Source organism: Sinocyclocheilus rhinocerous, unplaced genomic scaffold, assembly GCF_001515625.1.
Source record: "Sinocyclocheilus rhinocerous isolate Xijiao unplaced genomic scaffold, SAMN03320098_v1.1 scaffold178, whole genome shotgun sequence".
NCBI lineage: Eukaryota > Metazoa > Chordata > Actinopteri > Cypriniformes > Cyprinidae > Sinocyclocheilus > Sinocyclocheilus rhinocerous.
In genome coordinates this window covers 1,206,813-1,221,105 of record NW_015653463.1, presented here as the reverse complement: position 1 = coordinate 1,221,105, position 14,293 = coordinate 1,206,813, and the positions used below count along the sequence as shown (strand labels likewise).

Here is a 14,293-nt window from a genome sequence, read left to right as displayed (position 1 = left end):
CGATGTGAGTGAGTGCAGGTACAACGGCAGGAGAAATGGCTTGAAGGAGATGAGATGCAATAGGATCAAGCGGACAAGTAGTAGGATGATTGAAAAGGATGAGTTTATGGGTGTGTAGTGGGTGTGGTTTACATGAGTGTGGGCGTGGTTTGTGATGGGTGTGGTTTTGTGGCAGGTGTGGTTTGTGATGGTGTGGTGGGCGTGATTTATGAGGGCGTGGTTTGTAGTACTGCAGGATACAGATACACTTGGCCAGGGCTTCTCGCTTAGAAAAAATGACTTACCCTGATAAAAAAAAAGTGCAGAAGGAATCAGTTTGGCATCTTGTTGCACAGAAATGAGTTTTTATGTGTTCCCTGGGTCACTATTACTCTGTGTAACCTGAAGGCCTCGGTTGTGTGGCTCGTGGTCTGTTTATTTTGCAGGTATGTAGAAAGTATGTCTCGTGGATGGAGTCTAGCAGCTGTAAGTTCTGGCAGCCCTTGCAGAGTTCGCACCCAGTAAAAAGGCCACAGTAAATCAGATGGGCCCCAGTGCACCATATTGTAGGTCTCCATGCAGATTTATTCTGATCCCTTATTTCCTACAGAATGTCATGGTTTCTCCATTTGAAGTTGTTATTGGACAGACGCACCTGGGCTGTCAGAGAGATAATAAGTACAAGACATCAGTGTCTTTAACTGAAGACTTATTTGGGGATGGAGTATTAAACTAATTAGAGATCATTTCATGGTGATTTTTAAATATGAATTTAATAGTTCGGATTATTTGGACAGTCAGAATATAAATTAATATATATAATAAATATATATATAAAAAAATAAAACTAAGGCAAAAAAATTAGCAAAGCATATTTTTAGAGCTGCAATAACTAATCAATTAAATCGATAGTAATCAATAATGAAAATAATTGGAAACAAAATTGATTAATCGCTGCACACTTTGAGTCACGTCATACAGCAGTAAATAATGCATGTCTGAGTACAAAATGAATATGGAAAACAGTGGAGGTGCTGCTGTGGGAAATGTACACAAAACATGTTGTCTTAAACGTGAGAATGCATCATATTACGTGCTTAAGCCTGTAACTTGCATTTTGTGGTTGTATCCTCATCTATAATTGACTGTTTACATGGACATCAGTAATCTAATTATTTACCTTATTCTGAATAAGACAATATTATGATTAAGGTGTTTACATGAGTTGCTTTTAGAATATTCCTTTCATGTTCCTGTTTTACATGTTATAGTACATAGATCGATTAATGGCACGTCATTACATCCCCATGCGATGTACATCACGTATAAACATAGTTCGTCTTCGTTATGGTGCCATATACAGTTTTGGGTGTTTCATTTTTAATTTTACGAAAGCTTCAAGTGCAGTTAATTATTTGTCATGCTATACGTGCAAACAGACGACGAGGTTGTTGAAGCCATGCTCTATTGTTTGCCGTCAAACGGTTGACCACTGCCGTGTGTGTATCCTGCGGCGAAAAGTACTACGTGATGGTAATAATTTGATTAGGGTGTGTACATGTCTATACTGCACTTATGCAATAATGTGACTAAAATAGGTATACTCCACGTCTTAATTCGATTTGTGTTTACTTCGAGTATGACTTTAGCCGGAATTAGTTAAGCAAAAATCTGTTTATATAATAGATTCTTAATCAGTATTTTCTTAATCGTGTTAAAATCGGAATACTGTTATCCATGTAAACGTACTGAGTGTTAGAAATGCATGCAAGTTTTTCCATTTTGCATAAAGGCTCATCCTGACAGCAAGCAAATCTCTGTTAACCTTTACAGACTACAGAATATCAACTTGTAATTTCAAATGGTAAGCTATTAGTTTAATTTAACTCCTTGTTTGCACATACTGTTTAACTGCACATAGCCTAGATATATTCACTACATCATTGCCTTCAGATTGCACATCATTTGGAAGATATATAATTATATATACAATATAATATATACAATTACAATAAATGCAATATATACAATTTTGTAAATAATGCATGAAAAATTGATTTGTTTAATTTAAAATTTTGGGAGTTCCCTTTCATGGGAACTTCGAACTGCGTCTTCTAGGGGTCGCTATGTTTTTCCATTAGATTATTTGATTAATCAATGAAATAATTAACAGATTAATCGATTTATCAAAATAATCATTAGTTGCAGCCCTATATGATTTATTTGTTGCAGCCCTATATTGCATATATTTGAGTTGACAGGTTATCTCTCTTTAAAAGAAGACATCTAATTGCTTAACACTGGCCACGTTAGTTAGTTTTGAGCCATTCTTACCAGAAAGCTTGATTGCAGACAAGTGTTAGCCTAATCCTATAAACACTTTGTTTAATTACCCTTAGAATGGCATGTTGGACAACTGATTAATACTGTGATTTAATGCAGTTTTTATATTTTTAAGTGTGAAATGGTGTCCAGATGTCTTGTGGAGAAGAACCAGAGGCTTGTGTTGCATTTGAGTGTACACCCATAAATGATCAATGGAACAAGATTTAGTCCACAGGAAGTTACGGTTCATTTATCTGCAAGCCTGAACGTTCACCCTATTTTTTACTTGATTAATGCACATTTTTGGTCTTATAGGGCATGACCAATCTGTGCATGTTATTTCAAGTAAATACAATGTCTGTTTTCAGAATATAATTAAAATGTAATAACCTTCCGGACCTCTGAAACAACTTTTCATCAGCTGTCACAAATCCCTCTTATACTTTCTCCCTCTGAACACCTGGCTCTATTCTGGAATGTAACACCCACTTTTCTAAACATGAAAGTATGAAGCTGACCATTTTCTGCATTTTCTTTCCACAAAGTCGTCTGCCAAAATGTTTTTTCATGTTTTTTTTTTTTTTCAGCATCCAAACAATTAATCAGCTTTGCTTCCAAAAAAGACACATCACTGCTGTATGATATTTCAGATAAGTGTTATTACAAGAGTCTGAAATGTATTTAGCTTTAAAAGCTGACATGCCTGTTTTTTGCGCCAAGCATTCGGACCTAAAGCTAAATTGTGTGATTTTTCTGTGATTATTGTTGAAATGTTAATAAAAACTCATTAATAAATGAGTTTTAATAGGTTAGACATGCCATTAAAACAGAATCCAGAAAAAATAAAACGGAAAACAGAATTTGAAAAAAAATAAATAATAGAATTTAAGAAAAAATAAAACCGATTTCATAGGGCTCTAATCATGTTTGAAAACAATATACCTAATTGAATGGGAGTGTTTGCTTTTGCAGTATATGACAAAATGATCAAGCTTACATGATGAAAAGAAACTCTCAGAATCCCAGAAATCCTCCTAAAATTCTCTACTTTGTAAATGCATCTGTATTCATTATAGGTTTACCTCATTTTTTTTTCTCTGCATCTTTTGGCAAATCTTCAAATTTTGATTTGAAAGTTTGTTTAATGAAAGGAAGCTTCTGTGATGATGCTCTATCCACACAAACAAACTACTTTAGAATATGCCGAACCTCAAAATCACGCCATTGGTTAAGCTAGAAAGTGACGTGCTAGGTTGAGTGCGTCTATCAAAACCAGTGTTGGGGTGTAATGCATTACAAGTAACTTAAGTTACATAATCAGATTACTTTTTTTTTTTTTTTCAAGTAACTAATAAAGTAATGCATTACTTTTAAATCTACAAGAAAATATCGGAGTTACCTTTTCAAATAAGTAACTGCAGTTACTTGTATAACTGCAGCTCTGCTGAGAAATCGGGAGTAAATCGTTGTGTGCGCTGTGTGAACATATTACTGTAATTCCAGACTAAATGTGAACATGCACAACTCACAACTCACTTGCACAAAAACAGATTTAGTATTCCTCAAAATGAATAAAAACAAGCATTACTTAAGTAACTCAATTGAGTAACTCAATATTGTAATGCATTACTTTTAAAAGTAACTTTCCCCAAAACATCAGAAAGAACTAAAACATAAAATTGAGGAAAAAATGTCTTTGTTCAAACTTCGTCTGACCAGCACAAATTCAACATGTACTGTTATACCAAAACATCCCATAAACCTTGCAGCAGCTTTTGGCACGTCTAGGCGGGTGAGATTGGCTCTTAATCCCGAGCACACTGATCCGTTTGGGCTGTGTTTATGTAGAGAAACTGTAAACTTTGCGTGAGGTGCTGAAATATGCACCGTTGAAGCCCTGTAAGCTGCGAGAGGCACGCTTTAGGAAAACAGGGCGAAGAAGAAAACCCAAGCTCTGCGTGTATGGAAACTCAAGTCATGATGATGTTATACGGGGAGAATAACGAGGGTCCCAGGACGGTTTATTCCAGTTCTTGGTGTTATCATCAAAGTCCTGCGAGGCATCAGCAGTGATGGATTTATCACAATAGTGTGTGTGTGGTCTGCTCTGAACAAGAGTGTACTGGGTCACGTCTTCTGTCCATATTTGGGAACCGCTGTGAAAAAACAGCTTCTGGTGGGTTGCGATCCAATAATAGGCTAATGGACAAACAGTTGCTGACATTAAAGTCTGTTCTCTGCAGCATTTTAGCACAAGTTTATTTTCAAAAGAATAAAAATGTAGAAACTAAAATTCTGTTTTTATTTAGCTTGTTAATAATTGCACATGTTGTGCATTAGACTTGTGCCGGTATTCGGTAATGCGATATATCACGGTAATGAATATGCACGATGTTGTTATCGTGGGCACTTCTAAATACCGTGAATAATTTATATATTACAAATTATTCCGAATTTTGAATGCATTTTAAGAATACTTTTCCCATCAACTGGTCAAAATGCACAACACTGCTGTATGCTGCGTGAAAGACGAGTGTGCACTCTGACGTAAACAAGCGCGGACGAGAAGCACGTGGCGGAACATGTGAGAGACGCTCTGGATGAAAGCGCACTTTCACTCTCTGACAGCAGATGGCGCTAAACTGCAGAAATAATAATAAAAATAATAATTCACTTAAATTAAACCATGTAAACAAAGCAGCTGTTCTACTTTCTGTTTCTGAATCGTGTTTAAATGATTTAAAAAGCCATTCAGATTTGTGTATTCGCTATGGTGTTCATCACAGCGCCAAATACTTAAATATTTAGACTTAATAGGCTATTTATTTTCAAACTTTTTTTTACATTTTAATCTGGACTACAACATGCCCTAGATATTGTTTGAAAGTGTTTTGATTCTTTATTGTTCGGTCACACTTTACATTAGGGCTTCATTAGTTAACTCATTAGTTAACATAAACTGCCAATGAAAAATTCTTCTGAACATTCATTAATCTTAGGTATTCCAATATTTAATAACAGAATGTTAAAATGCAGCTGTGTTATTTAATGAGCTAACATGAACTAAGACTTGTATTTTTTAAACAAGGATTAATAACTTCTGTAGCAAATGTTGCTATTGCTCATTGTGAATGTTAATACATTAACTAAGTTTAACTAATGAGGTCTTATTGTAAAGTGATACCTATTGGTCTTTATAGTTCTTTTGCACTTTAATCTGTGTAAAATTTTTTACTTTATACATTTTTCTGTATTGCTTTATTGCATTTAAATGTTCAGTTATTTTTGTTATAAGAAAAAAGTTATTAAACCTGTTACACTGTATTATGACAGCACTTTGTTTTTACTTTATTTCAATATCGTGATAATACCGTATACCGTAATAAAAGCATTAGCAATTAATCGCAACATGAGAATTTGATACCGGCATATCCCTATTGTGCATATACAGTAGGGCTGAACATTTAATTAAAATAAAACTGAAATTGCGATAGTGTGATTTTATTAGATTATTATGTGTTTTCAGAGCGAAGCGCGGCACTGTGTTCTTTTACATGTGAGCAGCTCATGATTCAGTGTTTTTCGTAGTAAATGCTGCTCCACACGAATGACTGATCCGTTTGGGCTGTGTTTATGTAGAGAAACTGTAAACTTTGCGTGAGGTGCTGAAATATGCACCGTTGAAGCCCTGTAAGCTGCGAGAGGCACGCTTTAGGAAAACAGGGCGAAGAAGAAAACCCAAGCTCTGCGTGTATGGAAACTCAAGTCATGATGATGTTATACGGGGAGAATAACGAGGGTCCCAGGACGGTTTATTCCAGTTCTTGGTGTTATCATCAAAGTCCTGCGAGGCATCAGCAGTGATGGATTTATCACAATAGTGTGTGTGTGGTCTGCTCTGAACAAGAGTGTACTGGGTCACGTCTTCTGTCCATATTTGGGAACCGCTGTGAAAAAACAGCTTCTGGTGGGTTGCGATCCAATAATAGGCTAATGGACAAACAGTTGCTGACATTAAAGTCTGTTCTCTGCAGCATTTTAGCACAAGTTTATTTTCAAAAGAATAAAAATGTAGAAACTAAAATTCTGTTTTTATTTAGCTTGTTAATAATTGCACATGTTGTGCATATACAGTAGGGCTGAACATTTAATTAAAATAAAACTGAAATTGTGATTTTATTAGATTATTATGTGTTTTCAGAGCGAAGCGCGGCACTGTGTTCTTTTACATGTGAGCAGCTCATGATTCAGTGTTTTTCGTAGTAAATGCTGCTCCACACGAATGCATTTCTGCCTCTGCTCTGAGTTTAGGACACTTATAATGTGCATTTGGAGCGCAATATGTGCCAACATCTTCCCAAACTTGCCAAACCTGTAATGAGAAGCATTTACAAGTTTGGCAAGTTTAGGAAGATACTGGCGCAAAATTGTATCTGTTGAGCCAAAATAAAACCTTGATGGTTAAATGCTTGTAAATGAAGAAATTATTATATAAATAGTAGGAATTTTAGTTTAATTTTAAAATAAAATAAAATTATTGTTCTTAATTTTTTTTACAGTAAAATATTGCAGTAGTACTATTACAGTTTTAAATAAGAAATTAATAATAATAATTTATTATTATTATTATTATTATTATTATTATAGTCATATATATATATAGAACCACAACATTTTTGGCCTAATTGTTTAGACTTACAAACAAGCTCATTTAAAAAAAAAAAATTTTTAATCAGAAAAATTGCAATTAGTATTTTCCCCAAATCATGCAGCCCTAATATTCAGTTTACTGATATATTAATAAATTTTCCTCAGTGAAAGGACATTTTTGTTTACTTTTGTTAAATAAACACTTTTGGCCCTGTGAATCGCCACTTGATGTTCATGTAAGTCACGGTCCTGAGAAGCAGTGGTTTATATCCTGCACCAACAATTTATTTGCCTAAGCCGGGGCGTTATTTAGGCCAAAAGGCTCTCATTGTGACTGAAAGTAAATGGTGCTTTGTTAAGGGTCGTTAACAGTGCTTTGACATGAAGGAAGGTGAGGGCTGACAAACAACAAAGAGACATACAGAGAGGGAAAGTGGGGCCGATCCAGAGAGAAAACCGCTTGAGCGAGGATAAGGATGGCAGTAGATGTCTCAAAAGGCTCTTTCATGACCACAATCAGTGATCGCAGGAGCATTGCTCTTGAAAACTCATGCCTACCTTTCTATTCAAAGAGTTCATATAGAGAAAGAACATTTCTCATTTATCTGCTAGATCAATACTAGAAAACTGCTCAGCTGTAAGCCGGTACAAAAAGACAGAGATTGGTACAGGTTTTACTGAATAGGGGTGAGCAGTATGCCCAAAACCGTATGTGTATAATAACAGTTTAGGGGAAAAAAAGCCAACTTTTATTTCTGAGTGCCCAAATTGTGCATCAATTTTCATACGTAAATTTAAAACACTTGTTATCCCAGAAACTGTTTAACCACAATTTGCATGCATGCATTTGAAATCTGAATTAACAAAACATAATTTGTGCATTGAATCCACTGGGAACTCTAGCACTTTCAGCAAATTTGTGAATCTCACTTCACGCTGTCAATCTTACAATACCAACATTGCCACAAAAAAATAATAATAAATGTTTCTTGAGCAGCAAATCAGCATATTAGAATGATTTCTGAAGGATTGTGTGACACTGAAGACTGGAGTAATGATGCTGGAAATTCTAATTAAAAACAAAATGTTTTGCTATTCACATCACTTACATATTTAAGTATTCTCTTTTTATGTAGAACTTGGGCACAAATCAAAAGATTTATGAAATTAAAAAAGTGTCAAAATATATAACATGCTCGTAGCGTAAATAAATGCAAATGGGAGCATTTGAAAATGAATCGAGCTGGTGCTCTTTATTACTGTTACTGCAGGTTAAAATGTTACATTTGAACAATTTCAGTATTGACTTGATACTGAGGAACAGGTACTTTTGACATACACTGTCATTACATGCAGCCTATATGGTATCACAATGGCATATGGAAAAAAAGAAATACACTAAACTTACAAAACACTCAACTTTTTGTTAGTGGGTGCTGAGTAGCGTAGTCATTTCATGATGTTTTTGAACACAGTTTAATGCAGAATTCATTAAAGCATACTAGGGCTGTCAAAATGGCTGAAAAACTAAATTTGAATTTTATACTTAAATATTATCAAAATTCGAATTATGTTCGAATTTAAAATGCATAATTTCAGTTAGGGTGAAGAAAAGTGTTTGGCTTCTCTCCTGAGGCTCTGCCTCCTTAACGCACACCTAAAATTCGAATGCAACGTTTTTGCATTCGAATGTGGATTTTTATTTTAAATTCGACGAATATACGAAATTCGAATTTTTTTAAAGCATACGTAAGGAGCTGTACTTAGTTTGAATGAGTGAGAATGAAAGAATGAATGTTGTTGACCTGTTGTTTGCTGGTTTGGGCTCTTTTAAGTTTAATTGCGGTTGTTCACAGACAGTAAAGACTTCCTCTAGTGGCTTCTAAACCATAAATGCTTCCTCTGAGCCGGTCCTGATTTTTGTTTTTCATTCGTGATTCAGTAACTTTCGGTCAGAAATGTGGTCTATGGAGTTCCAATGGAGTCAGGATAAAATCAAAGGAAATTGGACTTATCTGATCTTCGTCTGGGGGCCATTAAAAGGATACGAGCGAGAGAGGGATATGAAAAGAGCTGCAGCACACGCTGGGGGTTGGGAACCTTTAGAACACAACGCATCTATACTGCTTGCTGAATATTCCTCCTGAAAATTTGCCTGCGTTTTTCGTTGCACGATGTAGCGTAATTTTCATTTCATGTTGACTTTGTGTAAATGGTACTAATCCGTAGCATTAAAGAGAAGAAACTCTCTCACTCAGACACGGTATGTGAAAGGTCAGGAAAAAAGCGGCTCTGTCTGTGAGCCTTGCGTCTCTTCATAAGAGGCTGTTTGTTTTGGGCTCCTCTAAACCCTCCTGTGGTATGTGGAGTGCCCTGCTGGTGTGTCCACGCTCGAACGTCTACAAGCACTCACACCACTTTTATTCCCAGCCAAATGCTGAAGCGACCGACCTGAAGTCAAGATGCAATTCTGTTTGCCCTTAAAGTTGATTCTAATTCGATTGAAGGTGGTATTTGGCCTAAAAGGTCACTAAGAAATTTGGAGAAAACTTGTCAACCTTGTATTTGACATGGTTCCTAAGTGGATTTAAGTCATTTAAACAACCTAGGCTAATTGGAAAAAATGAGCCTCTACCTACATTTTCACAAAAACATATATTAAACATTAAAACAACTTGTGAAATTGTGATTTTTAGGGCCAATTTATCACATAACCAGCTCCGTATGTATGGTTTTTTAACCTAGTAAACTTGCTCGGTAGCACAACCGATACAGCATAGCACTTGTGATGAAAAGGGCTCGGGTACGAATCCTGTAAAACACAAGTCATGTTAAAAGAGCTCAGAGACTTGCAAGTGAGCTAAAAGGGCATGGTTGTCTCAGCAGCCATGTTTTTATCTCGTGTTAACACGTTTACCGTAAGGTTTGTGCCATGTTATTTTCAAAAGCACTATCCTTTTAGCATCACTCACCAGATATTTCGTTTCCAAACTGACACGGTACATACAACTGCCAACATAATAAAACCTTGCCCGAGTCACATTATTCTGTTTGGGATAAAACTGAACACACTCACTGGACTTTTTACTTGCAAAACATGCAAGAAGCAACGTAATGCAATTTTGCCAAAATGCCACCACAGGCACATTTTTCTTGCACGTTGAGTTGAATTTAAAGGAGAACATTTAGTTTAGTCTATCTAGTATCTACCATGAAATATATGAACTCTGATGGAGACTAGCACTATATTTGGGACAAACCATTATCATTGATTTAAATCTGACATGAAGGACAACAGATTTCTGGAGTTGTGAGAGGAGCGTCCTGGCTTTGTGAAGTGAGGTCAGAGTTTTATTAATGAGCGTCGAGGTTGTACGCCGGATATTGTCAAGCCACTATACAGAACATGTTTGAGTTACGAAAGGAAAGCCCTTGTTTTCCCACATCTGCTGAGCACATGGCACTGACGCTGGAGAGACAGAGAGAGATGTTAGATGAATGCATAACTCTCGCTAACAAATGTACCATGTTATGTGGCCATGTTTCATGTTGTTGTTTTTTCTTTTTCTTTTTTGGTGCTGCGTTAATACCATAGCATACTGTCATAATAAGCCTTCACAAAATGGTGCTTTTGTTTCTGCATTGTGTGTTTTATGTAGTTTTGTATTGTTTTTTTCTGACTTGAACAAACAGCATATTGAGCGTTGCGCCCTTGTCAAAAGACGATTGGCTCTGCCTGTCTATCGTGTTCTGATGACGTCGGTTTGCCGTTATCATTTTGTAAACTACTTGTATTTATTGCAAATGTGTTGAATGAGATTGCTGACAAAGATTTGTGGCTCCTGTCTGCCTCCTGACAAAAATATTTTCTGTCCGTAGCATAACCTAATAATTGTCGCACTTCTAATGAATCTAATGTGGCTTAATCTTTGAGATTTGATCGATGGAGTAAACTTGTTGAAGGTGATATTGGTTAGATTCTCAGATTAAAGTTCCTTTCAATTTGTTGTTTTAATGGATTAGGTTAATTTTATTTACAAATTTTGCTGGCTCAAACATAATGAAATGAAGTTGTAACACAATGTCCAAGAATCGCATTGCTTTAGCTCATTTTTATTAAGTTCAACAGGTAGAAAAATCTTTTTTTGAGTGTTGTCCAGGGATCATATTGAATCAGTCTGCTTCAGGTCTGTTTGCAGGTGGTTTTACTCATGAGGATAAACTCCATATCAGATCATTTATGTTGTATGTAGTATAAATAGAGCATTTGTTCTGGTCTTTGTCTCTTCATTTGTTTTCTAGAGGAAAAACGATACTTAAGTCTAAAGCGCCAAGAAGAACTAAAAGACCAAAGTATTTAAATCTCAGTGCCTCTGAGAGCTGATTTGGCCATTTCACAAGCCAGAATATTAATGGTTGTTTAGAAATGACTTGTAGCCATTAACCAATGAAGTGTTGTCTCGTAACCACTGGAGTAACCCTAAAATATGAGAACCGAAGCTCTGACTTGGAAAAACCTTCATGAAGCACATAAAAGTTCATGGAGGTCTGGAAATTATTTGCTGAATCAAAATGCTGCAGCATTTGATTTGAAGCAAAACTGAAAATGAGGGAAAAAGAGACTCCAATGAAGTGTTGTCTCGTAACCACTGGAGTAACCCTAAAATATGAGAACCGAAGCTCTGACTTGGAAAAACCTTCATGAAGCACATAAAAGTTCATGGAGGTCTGGAAATTATTTGCTGAATCAAAACTGAAAATGAGGGAAAAAGAGACGGAGGTACTTGAGGAAATGAACTACTCATGCCATGAAGTATTGGTGTAGTTTATGAAACACATCAGCAACACTGGTAAAATATACAAATGGTAATTAGAAGCGATAATTTGTAAGCATGTGTAAATGCTCTTTTTGTGACGCTTATAATTATGCTTATTTCAATACTTTTACATTTAGAAGCATTATTATATTTAATATAAAATGAAACAAATCGCAGGTAAATGGTCCATTGAAATAAAGAGCGAAATCTTTCAGGTGTAACTAAAAAGCAATTTTACACTAGTACAATGGTGCAATGCACCTTTAAGCTGCTCTGCCAATATAATTGCATTTTTGCAGGTTTCTGTAGAGTTTATTGATTGCATTTCCTTGACAATTTTGAGTTATTTAGGGAAATAAGGAATCTTTGTGTGAGAGAGTCAGACAATCTTCAGTTAATTTATATATGCAGTAGTTTTAAGGCCTTTTCACACTGAATGCGAAAATCAGCGCGAATGTTCGGCGCAATGATGCTTTTGAATTGATACAATAGATCCCTAATGGGGTTATTTAGATTTTTTTTTTTCATCCTGTGACTATTTATTTCCCCTCATTGTTCCGCGATGAAGCGGGTCATCCAATGAGATTTGAGCTTAGATCACGTGCCCGGAGCAGCTGCTGTTGCACAAAAGGGCGAAAGTGGTGGCGCTGTTTCGAAAACCAGTGTAAACAAACACCGAAGAAGAATATTCTGAGAGAGAAGAGAGCGGATGCTGAGTTCTTGCTATCGTTGGTATTTGAGAACAGATTTATTCTCACATTCTTTACACAGAATGACATTTCTATTCATTTTCCATTTAATTATGTGAGCACCGTCCGTTATCTTCCACGCGCATTCACTCTAGACCTGTTAATCATGTAATCATATTTCTTGCCCTTCCGTATATAAAATAAAATTAAAATGAAAGCAAATCATAAAATGCATAAAGAAGCATAAAATGAAATGAATCACATGAAATATGAAAGCAAATAGACATATGATTATGACTATATATTTTCTGTATATGTTTTTATGCAGCTCATTTTATTTTTATAACAATAAAGGATGTTTATGACAAATGACAAGTAGCGTTCAGTCCTTTATAAAGAGTTGCCTGTCTGCCTATTATAGAATCAAAATCCACTTTAGATCACAATCGGAAGTAGGGCTGCACGATAAATCGAAATTAAATTGCAATCGCAGTAAATCTCCATCCGAAGGGCAGAGGGCGCTCTCGTGTGGAAAGTCCAAATACGCCCTGCAGAAGAAATCCAGGAAATCCCTATAGCGGTAGCTGAATAAACAGAAGATTTAACTGCTTTCATTGATTCAACGTGACTAATAAACACACGACTACGAGAGTATATTGTTTATCTGAGTTCTTCTTATAATTATCATTATAATAAAGTATATAATAATGCAATGCTAATCGACATAGTCTTTATCACTGCTTAAATACTATGAAATATGTTGCGTGCCTTCAGACTGAATGCGAAAATCAGCGCGAATGTTCGGCGCAATGATGCTTTTGAATTGATACAATAGATCCCTAATGGGGTTATTTAGATTTTTTTTTTTCATCCTGTGACTATTTATTTCCCCTCATTGTTCCGCGATGAAGCGGGTCATCCAATGAGATTTGAGCTTAGATCACGTGCCCGGAGCAGCTGCTGTTGCACAAAAGGGCGAAAGTGGTGGCGCTGTTTCGAAAACCAGTGTAAACAAACACCGAAGAAGAATATTCTGAGAGAGAAGAGAGCGGATGCTGAGTTCTTGCTATCGTTGGTATTTGAGAACAGATTTATTCTCACATTCTTTACACAGAATGACATTTCTATTCATTTTCCATTTAATTATGTGAGCACCGTCCGTTATCTTCCACGCGCATTCACTCTAGACCTGTTAATCATGTAATCATATTTCTTGCCCTTCCGTATATAAAATAAAATTAAAATGAAAGCAAATCATAAAATGCATAAAGAAGCATAAAATGAAATGAATCACATGAAATATGAAAGCAAATAGACATATGATTATGACTATATATTTTCTGTATATGTTTTTATGCAGCTCATTTTATTTTTATAACAATAAAGGATGTTTATGACAAATGACAAGTAGCGTTCAGTCCTTTATAAAGAGTTGCCTGTCTGCCTATTATAGAATCAAAATCCACTTTAGATCACAATCGGAAGTAGGGCTGCACGATAAATCGAAATTAAATTGCAATCGCAGTAAATCTCCATCCGAAGGGCAGAGGGCGCTCTCGTGTGGAAAGTCCAAATACGCCCTGCAGAAGAAATCCAGGAAATCCCTATAGCGGTAGCTGAATAAACAGAAGATTTAACTGCTTTCATTGATTCAACGTGACTAATAAACACACGACTACGAGAGTATATTGTTTATCTGAGTTCTTCTTATAATTATCATTATAATAAAGTATATAATAATGCAATGCTAATCGACATACTTAGAATACTATGAAATATGGGCTGCATGATATTGGAAAAAAAACTCACACTGCGCTATTCTGTTTTTGTGCG

At 35.8% G+C, this 14,293-nt stretch overlaps 1 protein-coding gene across 1 annotated transcript in view; it reads left to right on the top strand.

The window, feature by feature from the left end:
- The window catches only part of ror2 (receptor tyrosine kinase-like orphan receptor 2), a 95,019-nt gene that overhangs the window by 37,955 nt on the left and 42,771 nt on the right, over positions 1 to 14,293 (top strand). The gene's annotated exons all lie outside the window — the stretch shown is intronic.